This window comes from Lucilia sericata, unplaced genomic scaffold (genome assembly GCF_015586225.1).
Source record: "Lucilia sericata isolate MDLA Ls3-8-SP2 unplaced genomic scaffold, ASM1558622v1 Contig000023F_arrow, whole genome shotgun sequence".
Lineage (NCBI taxonomy): Eukaryota > Metazoa > Arthropoda > Insecta > Diptera > Calliphoridae > Lucilia > Lucilia sericata.
Genome location: NW_023994061.1, coordinates 1,030,321 through 1,051,374, shown reverse-complemented (window position 1 = coordinate 1,051,374; position 21,054 = coordinate 1,030,321). Strand labels below are relative to the sequence as shown.

At 30.4% G+C, this 21,054-nt stretch overlaps 1 protein-coding gene across 1 annotated transcript in view; it reads right to left on the bottom strand.

The window, feature by feature from the left end:
- LOC119609406 overlaps nt 1–17,603 on the bottom strand; it is a 261,260-nt gene extending 243,657 nt beyond the window's left edge. Inside the window, exons 1-2 of the mRNA XM_037964168.1 lie at nt 16,805–17,603; nt 5,314–5,781 (exon numbers count right to left, since the gene is read on the bottom strand). The gene's annotated coding sequence lies outside the window, so the exon portion shown is untranslated. The remainder of the gene's footprint in view (nt 1–5,313; nt 5,782–16,804) is intronic.
- Nucleotides 17,604–21,054: the final 3,451 nt, after the last annotated feature.

The following is a 21,054-nucleotide window of genomic DNA, read 5'->3' as shown; positions in this document are numbered from 1 at the left end:
AAAATTAGTTTGACATATGCATAAATGTTAGTAGCCTCAATAAGGAAACAAAAATTTCGCCAAGTTATCTAAAAATTAGATAGTTAAATGGGTCTCAATGAAAAGTAGCTTGCTGGTGGAGGGTATTTAAGATTCGGCAGAGCCGAATATAGCACTCTAACTTGTTTTTTTTTTCTTTTTGTACTATACACATGTTTGTTACTTATAAAGTAAAAACGTGTTAAATGAAACAACAAAAATTGGCAACAAGTTTTGTGTTTTAATGAAACTGGTGTACGAGTATTATTATTTTTATTCAGTTTTTTTATAAGCAGACACCGTTTAAATTGAAAAAAAAAATATATATATATATTTATGATCACTGGTTGATGAATAAAATGATGTCATTTTGTTTATCAAAGTAAAGAGTGTGATTAAATATTTATATGAATTTAGATTTGAATTATTAAATTTTTACTTTTGTTTTACTTTTTGTGCATTGCAATTCAAACAAGTTGACAAGAAAATTTGCCATAAATTTGTGTATAAAATTAGAACTTAATGGAAGTAGTATAATTTTAGTGTTTTATGGTTATAAAAATGTGATTAATTGTAGTTTTTTTTTTGTTGTAAAATAATATACCATTTATTAAACGAATATGAAAGATTTTAGCAAAAGATTTTCAAAAATTTCTAAGATTATGCCTTTTATAGACTTCACCTTTGAGAGAAGGGTATAAGTCGAAGTGCTTGGTACTTTTACAACCACTGACTGAACATCTGCTTTATGTTATAAATGAAGATCTGATCTGATCAGCTGTTTATGTGATCAGAGATATTCGAAAGCTGATCAGATAAACTGCGGATCAGATCAGATAAATAGCTGATCAGATCAGATCCACTTTTATAACTTAAAGCAGATGTACTTTTACTTTGTGGTATATCGAAAAATACATACTCCCATCCATGAATTTTACAAAAGTATACATACTCCCAGCTATGCATGAACCAAAATTTGTACGGAAAAAGTGCCGTACAACTCTCACAAAGAACACAATGTGATAAGTTTGGTATGAATCAGAGTTTATTCTGTTAACCCTGTCAAGGAAGAAAAATTCAATGGTATAATTTATATAAGATACCTTTCATCCATAACCATTCAACCCAGCACACTTATTATTTATCCGATACACTTATTGAGAACAACATCCGACACACTCACACTATCTGTTGTTTCGGCGACAGCATAGAACTTATCCCGAATTATAGACTTCACCATACTGTCTTTCTACTAATATTCTCTTCCCGCGTTTGGGTTTAAACGACCACGTGCACCCCGAAGGTACCTATTCAATAACCGCGACAAGGCAAAGTCGAAACTTTGCCCTGTGGACGTTCGGTTATTGGTAGCACCGCATTTCCCTCGGATTTCAATATTACTAAGAGGAGAAGTTTGTCAAGAAAACATGCCCAAGAGGGGGGTTGGTTCTGAGAAGGGTATTAATGTCGAGTGCTTTACGTGAACACTTGCCATGTTGGCCCATTCCACGATGGTCCTTTTCAACCACTGGATGAGCTTCTGTGACGAATCACCACCGCCTCATTGTGCTTCTTACACGCAATTTACGTATATGGAATTTTCGGTTTTGTATACGTGCACTTTGCTCAATTACTTGAGATATCTAATCTCTGACCATTGCTGCCCCATTGCTTAACTTCCGAGATACAAGAACATCACTTATGATTACAACCACGCAGATGGGATGTCCTCTGTTTAGTCGGCAACAGCACCTAGAGACGTAACCGGTAGAACGAAGTACGAATCCATCAAATAAACCCAGACTGTTCTTATTCACAGAAACACACTGGATAAATCTGGTTTTTCTGAACATACCTGGACATACCTGGACAAGGAATGAAAATTGAATGGTATCACTTGTATAAGATATCTTTCATCCATCAACATTCAGCCCATCACACATCTCATTCATCCGACACACTCATAGAGAACATCCGACACACTCACTCTAGGTATACGGGCGGGTATAACACTACATTCATCCTGTATCATATACACTTAACACTAATTCATTTCCAACGCTTAGTCCTTCTCTGTGGGTTATCTGTTGACTTCAGCAACAGCGCCGAACTTATCCCGAATCATAGATTCCACCGCATGTCAGTCTTTTAATTGACAAATTCATATAAACCACAGCTACTACGTGGATCCGAAGGAACCTCAACCAACTGACCAGCCAGGACAAATTCCTGCGGCAAACTGGCCACCCATAGTACCAGATTGTGTGGTCTTCTGGCTCTACCGCATATCAATCATTCCATTTGATCATCACCAGTTTATAGTTCCGTCAGACTAGAGGTATTGGTAGTACCTCTATAACCAGGAAAACAGGGAAACATACCCAGTATATAATAATATATCATTCCGTTTCTAATTTCCTCTATATAATTTTCCGACCCTATAAATTACACTGTACAACACAAAAAAAATACAAGGTCCGGCCTATAAATTTTGATAGAGGAGACAAAAACAAAAGACACGTGTATCGGCGTTTTGAAAGTTTACATCTGAATTTCGTTTGAGGGGGGGTTAAAGTTTCCCAACTCTGGCACATTCTTATTGTTAATCGGCATAAGTAACAATGAGACCCTTCCATTTAAGGTATAAAATGTGTTCAGCAATATAATGTAAAACATTACGGAGAATATTTTTGTAGAATATGTTAACCCTCTAACTCCTCAAGATATGGGTCTTTTTGTCCTTCTTTTAAATAAAGAGCAAAAACACTATTAAAACCGAGATTTAAGGGGTTAAAATGTTCCGCAAAAATATTCTCCGTGAAATTTTACTATAAGTCCCTGAATACACCAATATGGAAAATTCAACCAGAAAGTCAGAAGTAAGACACAACAAAAGAGAGCTCACTGTTTATATATTAAACAGTGAAAGAATTGTTTAAAAATCATGACTGAGTCCAAAGGCGATTGGGGGAAAAAAGTACTTTTTTATTTTTAAGTTATCCAAAAAATTTTTAAGATATGTATAAAAAATTTATACCTTTTGAAAAGCTAACTTTACATAAAATATTATAAATGGAAAAAAATTTTGAAAATATTGATACCGAGGGGACCAGATGCATGTCAAAAACGCCTATTTTTATCTAAAATTCAACTTTAGGGCGAAAATTCTCAAATTGCATAATCAATATCAAATTATAGTGACCCATTTTAGATGACCCAATATGTTCTTAATTATTCTGTAAATGGTTTCGATAACCCCGAGCTTGGTATGGATGTTATGGCCAAAAAACTAAAAAAATAAATTTTTGGGATTTATCAAAATGTTTTTGAGAAATTGAGGGATTTGTGTTAAGAAATTTAACAATTTATTTTAAGTTTTCCATTCTTAATGAAAAGGGTTACATAACTGTAAATTTTCGTTAAAAATTATTCGTAAATAAAAATTTTATATTCGCAAAAATTAAAAAAAAATATTTTTGCCACATTTTTAAAAAAAAGTATTCCATGAATTTCTAAATTGCTAAAAAATGTATGAATTTCTGAAAAGTAAACTTAATTTCCAATCCATTAATATGTAACATGTCTACATTGTTCTTTTCACATGTAAAATTAAGGAGGAAATATCTAATATCTCGTAAAATTCGATCCCTTTGATTTTTAATCATTGTGACGTTATGTATTATTTAATTTTTGCTGTCACAATTTTACCATGAGATGTTAAATATTTCCTCCTTAATTTTACATATGAAAAGGACAAGGTAGACGTATTACATATCAACGGATTGGCAATTAGCCTACTTTTCAGAAATTCCTAAATTTTCGCCCTAAAGTTGAATTTTAGATAAAAAATGGGCATGCACCAGGTCCCGTCCGTATAAAAATTTTCGAAATTTTTTCATGTTAAATTTTTGGGGTACTTTAAAATAAAATTCTTAATAAATGCGAAATTAACCCTAAGCTCTCTTTTGTTGTCTTATTTTTGACTTTCTGGTTGAATTTTCCATATTGGTGTATTCAGGGACTAATAGTAAAATTTCACGAAGAATATTTTTGCGGAACATTTTAACCCCTTAAATCCCAGTTTTAATAGTGTTTTTGCTCTTTATTTAAAAGAAGGACAAAAAAGACCTATACCTTGAGGAGTTAGAGGGTTAAAATATTCTACAAAATGTTCTCCGTAATATTTTACATTATATTGCTGAACACATTTTATACCTAAAATGGAAGGTTCTCATGATTTCTTATGCCGATTAACATTAAGAATGTACCAGAGTTGGGAAACTTTAACACTCGCTCAAATGAAATTCAGATGTAAACTTTCAAAACGCCGATACACGTGTCTTTTGTTTTTGTCTCCTCTATCAAAATTTATTGGTCGGACCTTGTAATTTTGGAAAAAATTTGATTTTGTTGTATAGTGTTATATATATTTTGGATCCTTTTGGATAACGTATTCGATTATGCTATGTCCGGATATTTGTATGCCAGTTGAAATCAATTTTTTTTTTTCTTAAATAATTCTATAGGCTAGGATCTAATGTGGTCCGATCATAACAATAATCAACAATATGATTAAGGGTCATATAAGTTTGAGATCTTCTCAATATTGTAGATCTAATTTATTTGAAACAATTATAAGCTCTAAAGCATTATTCGGGGTTCCGGTTGTATGGGACCTTTTCGAAATAATGAATCGATGCCCATATCAATATCCAAATAATCCATTATTAGTGGTGGGTATAGATTTTTATACCTCTCATATACATACTTATATAACTATCTATTATATTTTAACAGTTGCTTTTTTATTACAAAAGATTTAATGCATGAATTGTGTATTGGGGCGCATAGCAATTATCTATTTGTCATCTTCAAGCACGAGACCCTTGAAAAAATCTATTTAAATACATAACATATATTTTTATGCTCAATCACACACACTACATAAGTATATTTCAAATAAATCAATATTACTAAGTATATTATTTTTAATATTCAAGGTTAAAAATTATACTTTTTTTCAAAATTACACTTTAAAGAGGTTCTGCTTAAATAATCACAGAAAAACGCAAAAAAACGTTTAAAGATTTTAAAATAAAAATATGAAAAAAAGAAAGAATTGTCATACTTAAGTACATTTGAGTAGGTACAAAAGATAAACAAATAAATTATGAATATTAAAGCTTAAAAGAAATAAATTTAGATTTCTTTGTTAACTAATTAAATATGCAGACATATGTTTAAATATTTAGTTATTGTTTGGTAGTAAATAAATAATAAATAATAAATATTTACCTAAATGTTGTTGTTAAACATTTCTTCGTATGAAAAATCCTTGATGCATTAATATTTACGCTTGAAGTCCGTTTTTTTCTCGGTTGTTGTTTATTTCTCTTAATTATTTATTATTTATCTTTTTATGATTTTTTAAATAAATAAATTTAATGTATTTTTTTTATTTTTTATGATTAATTATTTTTTATTTTCTTGTTATTTTTTTTTGTAATATTTTTATGTTAATTTAATTATTTACACAAAATTGAAGAAAAACAATAAGAATAAACACTTTAAGTTGTATTGTTTGGTCGATTATCTCTCCTTTATGAAGTAATGATTTTAAATTAACTATTAATTGTTGTAAAAACACATAATTATAATTATTATGACTTTTTTTGTTGCAATTTTTTTGTTTAATTATTAAATATTTTTAAATAAACTTTTTACTAGCTGTCGTTGTTAATGGCAAATTGTTAAAACAAAAAGCTGTAATGGAAAAAGTTAAAAAGATAAATAAATTATTAATTAATGAATACTCGAATTTATAGCATTAGTAATTTGGCATATAATTTTAAAATTTTTTTGCTGAATTTTTTTATATTTACTTAGTATAGTTTTACTTGTTGTTAACTTTGCACAATTTCATAATTTAAGCTTATTAAAAAGTATTTACTTCACCCACATTTTGATCATAATTTATGGCATATTTACTTTTTTTTAACTTTTTAAGTTTATAAGGCTTTTTATGAAACGTATGTATATGATTTGTGGAGCGTTATATATGTAAATATTATAAAGATTTTTATGAAGAAGGAAGCAAAAAGAGAGGCATTATACGGTGGAGTTAAAATGTAATGAGTTGCGGAGCAAGTTCAATTTTTCGCAGTTATTTTCTGAAATTGTGCGTTGTAATTAAAGCTTTTCCAATTACAATTATTTATAATTATAATTAGAAATTCTTTATTTTTTCCATTTATAACAATTACTTGTAATTATAATTGGCAAAACTTCAATTACAATTCAAATTTCTTGTAATTACATTTACTTGTAAATGAAGTTTTAAAGGTACAATTAGCTTAAATAAATTTATGGAATAAATGGAAGAATTTTCAATTACTGTTACTTGTAATTTGATTTTTTTCCTTTGATTACATATAACTATAATTAGTAATACCTCAATTACAAGTACTTGTAATTGACCAACTTGAATTACAATTACAGCAATTATAATTACAGTTACTAGTAATTATAATAGGCAAAACTTCGATTACAATTACAAATAATTATAATTGTTTATTGCTCAATTACACATTACAAGTAATAGACCACATAATTAATTGCTTTCTGTAATCATTACTCCCCAAGCTTGCTTTGTATCAGATATTAGAGCCATATCTATATTATTTATGTAAAATTATGTCGTGTTGTTAGTGAATTACAAGTGAACTTTGACCTTCAAATCATATTCTGAAGGGAAAATCGGCAGTGTCATTTAAACTTCTATAAACCTAAGTTTTGCCGAGGAGGATAGATGGAGTAGTGTTTATGGACATTTGATTTAAACCTTTTCATATCGAAAGTGGCGGGAAATACTTCTTCAGGAAGAAGAATGAATTTTCTCTGTAATGTGTTGTGCGGTCCACTGGCCAATTGACCACAAATGGGTGTGTTCTTGATGAGAGTCGTGTGCTGCGTAAAAATAAACGGGTATCGGGAACGAGTTCCCTAATTTCAGAGAAACACATTCTATTATAGTTTCGATAGAACAGTGAAATACACCTCACGTTGCGACGGTACTCCAGTGAATCAATTGAGTTGGATACCCTACTGTCACCGATAAGTACCTTCGCCCTGTCTTGTAGCTCCAAAATAGACTTCGAAGCTCCAGCCTATACATGGGAGTTGTATTCCATTTTCGGTCGGATATAAGTGGTGTAAATAGTAAGAAGGATAGAGGGAGTAGGGAGCTGTCATCGGCAAAAGAGTAGATAGAGTTGGAAGTTTGACATAGAAAGTCATTTATGAAGATAAGAAATAGGGTAGGAGAAAGAACGGAGCCTTGCGGTACCCTTGAATTAATCTTTAACTCTTTTGATAAGATTTTAAACATTTTCAATAGCGTCCTTGTATCGAAAAAAGAGTATGTGCCAAATTTCATCAAATTATCTTGAAAATTGTAGCGTGCGCACAAGCTTCACATGGACATAAATCGAATCAGAAAGTGATTCTGAGCCGATTAGTATTCGTGTAGGACCAATATTTTTGGGTGCTACAAATATCAGCACAAATGGATAATACACTCCCCACTAAAGTAATGTAGGGTATAAAAATTCCCCGAAATACACTTTTACAGCATTTTATCAAAATGGGTCCATAATTGATCATACATTACCCAATGTTCCATTTTCTAATGAATTAGGATAACTTAGGAATATCTCCAAAATGTATTGCACCGATTAAGTGGTGACCTCAACCACCAATAATAGGTAAGTATTAAGCGTTCTAGTTTTTCGTCGTGGATTTGATTTCCACCAGAGGTACTGGCATTGAAGCGCGCAATAGGACCGACAGAGACCTAGATGTATGTCCTATTTTTTAAATTTTAGTTTGGTTTACAATTAGACACAAAATAGTAAATATACTCTGGAGTTTGTGAAAATCTATGTACAGGAGGGGCTTTAGCATTCTTTTGGGTAACTTTGCTTTTTAAATTTCTATAATTTTATGATATGATAACAGATACTTAAAAAAATTCAAAACATATTACGCTAAACCTTTCTCAAACCATAAAGTACAGCATGTCTGGCTTATTTTCTATTATTATTATTTTATAAAAAGCATAATTTTTTAAATACTAAGGAAAATACAACTATGATTTTTCATACGCCTCTCTTTCTAATTATAGTTTTGTTTATATACAATTGTATGTATTTTATAGCAACAGTTCATTAAATTTATATAAAGCTTATTAAAAAACATAAACCGCAATTATTCAGTTCTTGCAATTTAACTGCATATATACATATGTATGTATATGTACACATACATTTGTATGTACATGAGTTAATATGGAGCAATTAATGTGGTATAAAAAACTGCACATTGAATAATATTTCTATAGACTTTTGGCATTTATTATGATTTGTTGGTTTAAATACTGGAAACAAAACCAATAAACTTTTAAACGGTTAAGCGATATAAAAAAAAAAACAAAAGACTTAAGAAACAAACCTTGTTAGTAATAGACAAAGAAAATTGAAGTAAAGAAAATATATGTGTAAATTTTGTTGTACAACAAAAAAATTAGGGTGATTGCTGAATTTGTTATATTATTTTTTTTATAAAAATTGAACTTCGTGATATAGTTTTTTGTTTGTAGTTTTTTTTCTTCTAGTTAGTTGATTTTATATTTCAACTGAATATGTATGTTTACATACAAAACTAAACCAAAAAAATCCATTAAGTCTAAATATAGACTAAAGCTATGAATATTCACAATTTTTATAACACAGATTGGCTACAAACATACATAAACAAACAAACAAACATATGCTCGCTAACAGCTAGGCAACAGAAACTGCAACATGTATCAGCATACCATTATTATATGGAACCGGATATGTAGGCATAATACGCATCTCTACTATATAGCTTTTTTTGTGGCAGTTTTTTTTTGGTGTTGTTGCCTCTATAGCCCCAATATTGCAAGTTTATGTTTGTTTATATGTTTCTACGCATGGCATAGAATCTAAATCGTACCAAAAAACTGCTAAAACTGAAGTAAAATGAACTACAAAAGCAAGAAGAAGAAAATAGTAGCCAAACATGGTACTGGCAGGCATACAGCCTCCGTTCTTGCATATTATTTAAACCGCCAGCTATATTAAGTTCTTTTTAGTAAATACAATATATTCCTGCAGTACATAAAAATATAAACAAGAAAACTAAATAACCACACAATGGGTCTGAAGTATATGATATTTCGAAATGTTGATAAATTTCATTATTAGAAAATTTAATAAGGATATTTTCAATTTCTCTAGAATAAATTTTCCATTTAAGTAATAAAACAACAACAAACAAAAAGCAAGAAAGTCAGCAAGGTGTCATACTGTTGATCAGCACCATCAATATGATATCCTCCAGAGCCAATAATTACCAAATACAAAACATCAAAGTCTCGACTATAGAGGACACTTTACTATAAACTATAAAGCAGACTATAAAATGGACTATGCAGTAGTCTATAGTAGAGTAAACAAAAGGCTTTAGCAAAGTAAATCAAAGTCCTGACTTTAGTTGAACAAGGTCCCAAAAATACAGTAAAATATATAGTCGATCTTGGAGAAGACTTTGTTCTCAAATAAAGAGTTTACTTCTATAGATTGGACTATAGTAGCTACTATAGTTATTGCTATAATATATATCATACTCTCGACTATAGTATGTTTGGTTGGTCTATATAGATTATTGGAAAGTAGATTATAGTCTCTACTATAGAGTTGACTGTAGTCTCGACTTTACAGTAAGCTAAAGTGTCGAGTATAGACTAGACTTAGTAGATATAGGATCGAGTAGACTATAGATTTGATTGAAATACAAATTATAGTTTCGATTATAGACTACACCATAGTCTTGACTGTAAAATTGATTATAATCTCGAATATAGAGTAGGCTAATGTCTAGACTATTTACTAGAAAAGGGTCTTGACTAGAGCAGACTAAAGTCTTGACTACTATAGACCAAAGTCTCAGCTATAGACTAGATAATGGGTTGGACTATACAGTAGTCTATTGTCTATACTGTAGAGTCAAAATAGTTGACTATAGTCTACTCTATACTATGGACTGTAGACTAGTGCAGACTAATGTCTTAACTAAGACCGAAGTCTTGGTTATAGAATAGGTAATAGGTTGGACTGTACAGAGGTCTATATAAGTAATATGTTGACTATATTTATATAGTATCGAATTTAGAGTAAGCTATATCTCGACTATTGACTAGATTGTAGTGTACATCTAGATTAGGGTTAGATTAGGTTGCTAGAAGGATTTATAGTACATCAAATCCGAAGAAATACACCTAGGCCACTATCGGGCCAATTGTGCGCTCCTTTTCATGAAAAAAAATTTTGTTCACTTAGTATATTACTTTTCAATGTTGAGAAACTCAGTTTTCAGGACGTAATTCCTAAGAATTTTCCAATCAGTGTTAGTCAGGAATGTAATTTCCGGAATAACATCACTTCCAAGATACTTGGATCATATTTCGACAAATGCTTGACAGTGGCAAAGAAAGTGCTCTAGAGTTTCACTGTCCTCTCCACATTTTCTACATTTGTCTAAATACGCACGGCCAATTTTGTGCAGATGTACGAGCACATCTGCACACATCCTGTGCGTCCACTCAGAATACGTACCATCATACTTGCTTCAGACTTGCTCATTTTGAGGAGATTTCTCGTCTTGTTCTCATCAGAATCACCCCATAGGATCTTTGTGGTTCTACCCACCGTTTCATTATTCCAAGAGGCCTTATAGGATTCTCTCACCCATATGTTTAATTCAACTTTTGTTGTGTCGAATGGTTTTGCGTTCGTCAGGTTAACTAACTACTGTAGTTCACTATGATAAAAAGTAGACTATCGACTACTATACAGTCTTGACTGTAGACTAGACTCGAATAGATTATAGTCTCAACAAGAAAGTATATTATAATCTCATTTAAAATGTAGAATATAGAATCGATTGAAAGACAGGCTATAGCCTCGACTATACAATAAAGCATAGTTTTAACTGTGGAGTAGACTACAGTCTCGAACATAAAGTTAACTACACAGAAAAAATTATCGGTAGTTTATTTTCAATTAACATGTTTTTCTCTTTCTTTAATTTTAATTTAAACAATTTTTTATTTGTCTTGATTATCTCATTGTTTAAAACCTATGTTTACAAATTTGATTAAATTTTTAATTGATTCAATTACTTTTTTAATTGATTGAAAAAAATTTTCTGGCCAACTTTTCTATTTTAGCATTTTCAAAATATTTTATTTTGATTTCTTATGCTAACAATGTTTATAATTCTTAAATAGTCAATAAGATTTTAGGCATATAATATTCAAGTTTCTTGACAATTTATAAAACACTTTATATGTTCAAATTTGATAATAAAGTGATATTTTTTGTAAATGCTCAACGCATTGTTTAAGGGTAAAGTATTCCTTTAACATTGTGAGTAATCAATTAATAATTTGATTGTTTTAATCATCAACTTAATTGGTTTTTCATAAATTTTCTACCAAACAAACTAATTCATTTGATTAATAAATTAATAAAAAATTAGATATTATTTTTATTAAATATTTAATTTATACAATTAATGAATTAATCAATTTTAAATTTTGTCTCAATTATCGACATTAATTGTTCTGATTAATTCGTTATTTGAAAAAAAAGTATGTTTTTTTAATTTTTTTACAAATTTGATAATTGATATCATCATTTTGGTGATAGGTGCAAAACTTGCTTGATACAATTATTTTGATAATTGAAACATATTTTCAGTTTTTTCTGTGTATAGACTCGACTATAGAGTTAATTCTACTCTCGGCTTTAGAGTAGATCATAGTCTCGGCTATATATAATTTTAAACCGTACATAGTAAGGACTGTTAAGTTCTGACTAACGAGAAGACAATAGTCACAACAATAAAATCGTCCACAGTCTCGACGAAAGAGCAGATTATGGATTCTACTTACTACACAGTAGGTTATATTCTCGAATATAGAATAAAATAAAGGATAGAGTAGACTAAGTTTCGGTTAATTAATATGCTCTCGTATATTAATTATAAAAATATATATGACAAAAGATTAAACAGTACGTTGTGATGGAATTTTAAATAAATACGATTCTAAATAATAACTATTCAAAGGAAAATAATTTTTTAGCTTTAAAATTTTGAACCTTACTTGCAGAATCTTCGAAATATTTCTATACATGTACAATGTTTCAATAACATACATATGTACATATTTTGGGTGAAAATACTAATTTGATGCAATACTTAAAACTGTGCAATACAGCTAACCGCGAAAAAAAATATCTTCTTCCATTGTGCAACAAAACACCATCAAAAAAATACTAAAACGATGAGCTACAGAAATCAACTGCATATTTTAAGTTAAATTTAAACTTTGGAAAAAAAATCTAAAATAATTTTTATTTTTTAATCCCTTCTTAAGCAATGAAGGTAATGTTTTTTTTTTTTTTTTTATTTGTATTCTACTTTGTTTTATGTAGTTGTTGTTATTGTGCTGCATTCTTTGCATATATTAAGTAGTTTATAGAGTTAAACATTTATTGTATTTAAGCTTAGCCGCCACTTTATTGTTATTTGTGTTGTGGCTGTTGGTTGCTCATCTTCACAAAATACTACAATCATTTTCTCGACTTTTATAAAGCTCCTCTACTTACACATATCTGGTAGCGCGTATACTATGATCTAATTTTGAAGTAGTTTGTGTTTGTTAGTGGGAGATGTAACATTAAGGGTTTATTGAATAGATTTAATACATTAAATATAATATCCTTTACTTGTCAAAATATGGACAATACATAAATTTAGTATTTTTTAGAAATTTGGGTTGTTTTTCTTTCATAAATATGTTTCTATTTATGTATTTTTATCCTTTGATAAAACTAAATAATCCTTGAGTTGTAGATAGATTTGTAGTATCTCAAAAAGTCAGATTTGACCGCTTTTAATTTTTCCTGCTTGTTATTTAGTTTTATTATCTTTGTCTCCACTGCTGTTGCTATTATTTTGTTGCTGTTGTTGTTTTTTTTTAGCAATTTGCATGTAAAACAATTTGCTATATTGTTGGCTAGTTTAGTAGCTGTTTTTATTTTTGTATAAATATTATTACTGTTGTTGTTGTTGTTGTTGCATTTGTTGCTGTTGTTACCATTTGTAACGAGTGCAATGTTAACAGTGCAACTGCAACAGTTCATATATTGTATGAATATACAGCTGCAACTACAACAACCGCAACAACCAACCTACAATAATACTAAACATTGTATGAAAAAATATATGTATATAAAGTTGCTTAATGTTGTAATTTAAATGTTGTAATCGTTTTATGTTTGTTAAGCTTCTTGTTAAAAAATATATTTGTTGTTTACACTTTATGTGAAATTGATTTAAAATGTTTATAATTATTTGGCATTAATTTACTTGTACCAAAAAAAAAAAAAAATTCAATGATTAAGTAATTAAATGTTTGGTTTATACATTTTAGCATTTATTTTCTGAAAATAAGCAAATCACGACCACCGTTATTCATTAGCTTAACAATGGTATTGTATTAAGATATATTCATAAGTCATGGATAAGAAATGATAGGTTTAAAGAAATGTTTATAAATAAGAAAAAAATTATATAAAATCTATTCAAAAGAAATTATAGTGGCGTGGCCAGTGATTAAGAGAAAAATTTAAAATCTTTTCTTTAAATAATAGGGGCTATTTATAAAACTTTTGATATGTTTTTGTCTTAAGACATTATTTGAATTTATAACTTTTATAATTGATCTGTGTCATACGATAGCTATTCAAATTGAATGAGTGAGAGAAATGTTACTAAGAAATATTAGATGTTAAAGAACTTTGTAATGCTGTTGACCTTTTCAATAAAAATCGTAAATAGAAGAAAACAAGAGAAATAATTAAAGGTTATTAAGTAATCTGTGATTATACTTATTAATTTTAATAACTTAGGTGTAAATAAGAATAATAACCTTTCGGTATACTATAGATCTAGCACCAAATCTATGTGGACAAATATTATTAGAATTTTATGTCTTTAGGGTAGGTGATTATTGGGGTTCGGGTCAAGAATCGTTCCCAATATGAATGATATTGAGAATAAACTTATGTTTTATAAATTTGACATTATCTAGTGATCAATGAAGCTATCGTCCGATGTTCAGAAATTCAGTTTGCCGGACGTAATTCCTAAGAATTTTCAATTTCAGTGTTAATGAGGAATGCTATGTCTGAAATAATATTACTTCCAAGATATTTGGACAAAGACAATACTTCACAGTTTTACAGTCCTCTATATATGCTCTACATTCGTCTGAATTCGCCCTTTTGAGAAGACCTCTCGACCTGCAATTTTTAGGATCATTTAGGGCCTTATGGAATTCTCTTTTCAATATTTCTGATTCAGCCCTTGTTTTGTATTCGTTACGTTCTGCCTTACCGTCTACTAAAGAATGGCCTAATACACACATGATGCAAAACTTACCTCTAGAAGAGGATACAATTAAAGTTTTCTTTCAATTAAATATGGTCTTAAATTTAAATTTAATTTTATCGCCTGATATCAACCTAATTGCCTTCTGGCAGTATATAAAAATGTTAACCCCTGATGGGCGCCATATTTATTTTAGTCCTATTTAGGTATTCCGTTATTGTTTGAACTTCTGCTGGAGGCTGGGATACTTCTATATAGTATCCCAGACCCGTTTTGTCCACCAGTTTAGAACTATCGGTGTACCAACGGATTCCTACGGGGATTTGCTCTAATGTTCCGCTTTACCATGACATTCTATCTGGGATCAGTGTTTCCCGACATATTCTTTGTCTGGTATACGATCGCCCACCGATAATATTGTCTTATTTTTTTATATACATGTATGTTTTAATGTGTGGAATATCTAGCAACGCTTCCAGAGCCCTGTTGACGCAGTGCTCATGCCACCCAAGTACTACCTTTAATAGTTTGATATAATACTTTTTGTCCAAAGAAGTCCACCAGATTATTGCAGCATAAGTTTGTATTGGTCTAATAACACTTCTCTACGTGATCTCTCCATTTTAACAACCGTTCAAGGAGTACACCTAAGCACCTAACTCTGTGAGTCACCGGTTTCTTCTTTCCCAGAAAACAGGGTTCAGTATACTTTACAATTTTTGTCTCTCTTGTCACAACAGATTTCAGTCTTCGCCGGTTGTGCCCAACATGAGACCGTAATTGGATACTTTTTCCTTTCAAGTATTACAACATCGTCTGCATAGCAGAATTGTCTCTGTCCTTACTCAGATAGCAGACAGGTTTAAGCCCTTTCTCAGATAGCAGACAAGTCTGAGTCCTTTCTCAGGTTGGGTCCTTAGGAGGCTATTAATAGTGGTTGCTCAGAGTAAAGTGGACAATATGCCACCCCGTGTACCCTTTTCCTAATAGTACATCTCGCACATGTCAAACCTTGTAAACAAACTACAGGTCGCAATTTTGTAGATAATTGAATTTAGTACGAGATCTTCTATTGTCCCAGGGACGAAGCCTATTGAAAATGGTAATGATCTGTTCATTACTTCAAATGGGTGCTTGGCTCTTAATTATGTTTAATATACTCGTATCTCGACAAAAAGCGGTAGAACCAAGTTTTAAATTTTTACATTGATGACCCTGCATTTTGTAATGATTAGGCCTTACTTGACCATAGCCCTCATAAAAAGACCCAATCAGAAAACAAGTAAGAAATTATAGTCGGGCGAGGCCGACCATATAATACCCTACACCTTTGACAAAAATATAATGTGATTTAGTTGCCATAATAAAGCATTTCAGTTGACTTGTATCTTGCCTCAGATATACTTAAGCCATTTATTGTTGAATAAAATTGGGGACATTTAAGTCGAATTTTGAAGGGGCTATGGTCAAATGAGACCCTAAAATTAAAAAATTTATGGGGGTCATCAAGGCTAGTACATAACTTGGTTTTGCAGCTTTTTGTCGAGATATGAGTATATTAAACATAATTATAAACTTAAAAGCCCTATTCGGCGGGTTTAGTTGTACGGGGGCTAGGTGAAATAATGGACCGATGTAAACCATTTTTAACAGGCTACCATTTTTAACGTAGATCCATCCATATAATTTTATGAGGATCGGTCCACATTTTCCTCAATTTTTCAGAAAATTTGTTTTTTATCAATAAATTGCTTAAGTATATCGGAGACAAGGAACAATCTATCTTAAATGCTTTATTATGAAAAATATTTCATATTTTATTCTCTAAACTTGTGTAGGGTATTATATGGTTGGTCATGCCCGAACATAATTTCTTACTTGTTATAACAATATTTTGAGTCATCATCCATATAAAATGTGGACCACAATAATAAATACATACATTTGTTTGATCATTATGTAGCTCATATCAACATTTTATTTTTAATTATACTTAATAGTAATCTTTCCTATAAATATACTTTATTCAATGGTGTTAATTAAGGTACATATAAATAGATTTATAACATTGTATAGCCAGGTTTTCATTTTTGAACACACATACATATAAAAATATGCGTTGCTGCAATTAGTTGCAAATTCTTTTTTCTTTCGTTTTACAATAAACGAAACAAATGTCTATTTTTAATTTTCACCTGATTGCAAATTAGTTTAATTATGCGCTAAAAACTAAACTCATACTCACCATTTACTACATAGACTCGTAATGCCACACGATGAACTTGTGTTCGCACATCAAAATTCCAAATAGAATAAAAAAAATATATATCGAAAAGAAAACTACGGCACAAGAAGAAATCGAGATACAAACGAGATAATTACGTCAACAATAGTTAATAATGATGAATACAATAATGAAGTTGAGTAGAGAGATATAAGTAGAAGTGTGCAAATACGTTTGGGTTACGAAATGCGAATTTATTCTTCTACAAACTACTTCTATTTTTGTCTTTTCTTCTTGATATTGTTGTAGTTGTTTGGGAATGATGTTGACGCTTACGTCAGCGTTTGGTCTTTATTTTTTTTTTTTTTTTTTGAAACGTAACGTGTAAACGTAGAAACGACCGACCGTTTAAACGACGAAGAAATCAACGAATTTGTTGATGTTACTTTGTAGAGAGTTTAGCGTACGCGAGTTTTTTTAAGAGAATAACTAATTTCCTCTATATTGTTATTTTTTGTTTTCTATTCAAACGCCTGCTGCCACTAGTTTTGAGTATAATTTGCACACACACTCACAAAATACTCTTTCATAGACTAGCTTTGTAGCGGGCCACAGAGAGTGAGAGGTGAGGTAAGGAACCAACTTAGAGAGACTTTTGCCAAAATAAATTGCACTTGCACTCTTACGCTCACTTAGCTTAAAAACCAATTACACTCACACTAAGTTCACTTTTTTCTATTTCTAAACCGAGCACTACTTACGAGTCCACAACTAAGCTATTATTCGGAGTTGTACTTCACACGAAGTCTAAAGCAAGACTAAATGCGAATTGCACAAATTTGCTAATATAATGTGGAAAAATTATATTGAAAAACTTGTAAAAGCTAAATTAGGCAACTAGTTAACAGACCAGACAGACAGACAGACAGCAGTTGCATTCAAGTAGAGACTATAGAGAAACACTTGCTCTCTTTTCAAAGAGTAGCTAATTATTATGACTACAAAAGGCATATTGGCTGAAAATTCTTACAAAGAAAAATTTTACATTTTCTTCTTTAATACTGACTACTGGTCTGCATAGCAAACGTAGCGCTGTTAAATCTATTTCAAGAAATAGTTAAAGCCGTAGCGGCTGCTGGTTGATGGCCTAATAGTATGAGTATTTTTTCACCACGCTTGAACTTGACCAAATGCACAAATTGCCGAAGAATTGCTGCCAAATACATACACACACTACAGGTTTTAATGCTGGTGTGAGTGTGTGAAGGTAAACAACCCAATTGAGAGAGCGTGAGTAAGTGCAGTAAGTTGTTGTGCTCACCTGTCTACAGTTTTGTGTTTCTCATTTGTAAACAAATATTTCCAATATTGACAACTGGAAATATTTAAACTGTCAGCATTTTGTTTTGTTTTCATGTTTCTTCTCCATTTTACTTTTTCGCCCCAACGTAACTCACGTGGTTTAGTGCTTTTTAACTAGCAGTTTGTTTTTCTCTGTTTATTTGGCCGGTTTTTCTGTTTTGTTTATTTTTCTTATTTATTTTTGTTTTCTGTGTGTTTTACTATGTTTTGACAGTTGTTATTGTTGTTTTATAATTGCCATCAATAGTGGTGAATATGTTGAAATTTGTTAAAGTGTGTATAAAAACAAAAGACTTAAGAAATAAACTTTTTTCAGTTATTTTTTTTAATTTTACTTGAAATTTCTAGCAATAACTTCTCTAATGATCTAGATTTGTTTAGATCATTAGTCATTTTTACGATATAAAGCTATATATGTTTTCATGAAGTAATAAATTTGTTATTACATGTGGGTGGAGCATTAAGACTAATTCTTTTATGGTCAATGTTTAATGGGTAATAAAAATGTGTTTGTTAATAACATTGTTATTTGGTGATTTTTTTGTTTGTCAAACTGTTTAATAAATAATATAAAATCGTTAATTTCCAGGATGTTCTAGAATCCTATAAAGGAAAATTATTATTAGTAAAATTTATTATGTATTGGTTTATTTCGACCATTTCGACTTTTAAAAAAATCTTACCTAAACTATAAAATATAAGATCTGTTGTTTAAATATGTTATTATTTTGGAAACAAAAAGTTCGTTCATTTCTTATTTTATTAAGTAAGACCTCATAATTACCTCACGTTTAATACTAATATATCTTACTATGCAATGCAAACACAAATAAATTGCACTGATTAGTCAAATTAAATTCTATTTACAGCTTATAGATACTCTGAGCAAGTTAAGCTTGAAGAAGTTTTATTTCGTAGGAAATAGTTATTTCAGCCGAATTATTAGCGTTATTTTCGGTACAGAACAACAGTAGGGTAGAAGGGGGACCACTTCTTTTTTGAGGCGGCCTCAAATTAAAACCACAATACATATTCTTAATTTTTTTCTTGGTTCAGATACTTAGATATGTTGGCTTTAGTTTTATTCCTTTCAATCCTTCCTAAGTCATCCTCATGTACATATTTTTTCAACTTTTCCGCACAGACCAAAAACGGCGATACCGCCCCATCCATGGGGTAAATACGCCAAGGGAATGGGGCATATTTGTCATTAGTAAAATAAAAGAAAAAATTACAAAAATAAAAACTTATTTTGCTGTTTTATACTTTAATTCAATAAACAAAGTATAATAAACTAGATATTTATTGTTTATTTCACAAATCTTAACAAAAAAATTAAAACAAATTATTGCTGATTGTTCACTATTATTGACGTTCTAATACTGACCAATATATATGTTTTCTATCACAAAAACTAAAACAGTTAGCACAAAAAGTTCACACAGTGAAATATTTTCACAGCCCTTTGAAAAACAATTAATTATGTCTGCCTCCCACCACATGTAAAGTTAATGTTTCAAATTTTCAGGGATGATAGATAATCGATAAACGAAAACAAAATTTGATAATGCGATAAAATCGATTACTCAGTTTTCAAGTTATTCGCTATTGGCAGATGTGCCCCTATGGCGTAAGATCCCCCTTCTACCCTAAGTGATTATTTGTAGGCAAATTAGGCCTTTTTTAGAATTTCGGAGCATTGTATTCTCAAAAGAACATATTTTTCTATATTCTTCGAAAATATGTATATTTATAAACAGTTCAGCTGATTTCATCTCTTTACAGGTATTTTAAAATGTTTCTAAGCTATAATAAGATGTTATTTTCGAGCAGGACTAAGTACATTTTTAAAATTTAGTAGCATTGCATTTTCAAATAGGTCATATTTATCGATATCCATCAAAAATTAAATCGCTTTATAGGAGTTTTTACGTCGATAATAAATGTATACTATGGAAATGAGTTGGTGTCAAGTGTACATTATACGGGATGGGTGTAGGTACCCAGTAAAAACTTTCATTACCATGTAAAGGGTTAAAATTCTAAAATTTACTTACACAATAGCATTTTAGTACTTGTCATTGGAGGCAAGTACTTACCGCAAAGTACTTATAAGTAATTATAGAAAGTAGTCATTGTAAATCACATTAAAAACTTATATCTTCAATGGTAAGATGACTAATGAACTAGAAAGTATTTATATAACACACTATTAGCAATACCTTATTAGACTACTTCTGTGTAATCCACATGATATATAGTAGCCATTGAAAAGTATGTTGTTAGGTAAGTAATTACAATTGAAAGACATTACCTAGTTTTTGTGGGGTATATACGGACTTCACCCACCCGTATACCTAGAGCGTGTCTGTCGAATGTTTTTTTTTCATGAATGTGTCGAATAAACTCCCCGTTTATACTGGGTTGCATGGCGATAAATGAAGGGTATCTTATGCAAGTGATATTATTGAATTTTATTTCTTTGTCAGGGTATGTTCAGAGTTTACTCTGTTCATACCAAACTTACAGCAGTGTGTACTCTATCTTTGGCTTATTTAATGGATTCATATTTTGGTCTACCGATTACGTCTGGTGACGAATCAACAGAGGCTATGAGGAATTTTTCCTATATCATCGATTTAAAAAAAAAAAAATGTGAGCTTGTAAGGTTATGGGTTCTGGGGCATAAATGAAATTGAAAATACCACGAATCGTCTTTGTATGAAATTGTTTTGCAAAATATTATATTATCCTAGACAAAGTATCGAATAGATCTACAAGTAGCCAAGAGACGTGACAGAACTCAGGAGGTTCACAATTACTATTTGCAGAATACATATTCATAATTATCTGGTCATGTTTTTCATATAATAATTTATGTTGTTATTTAGATTTACCTAGATTTAGAC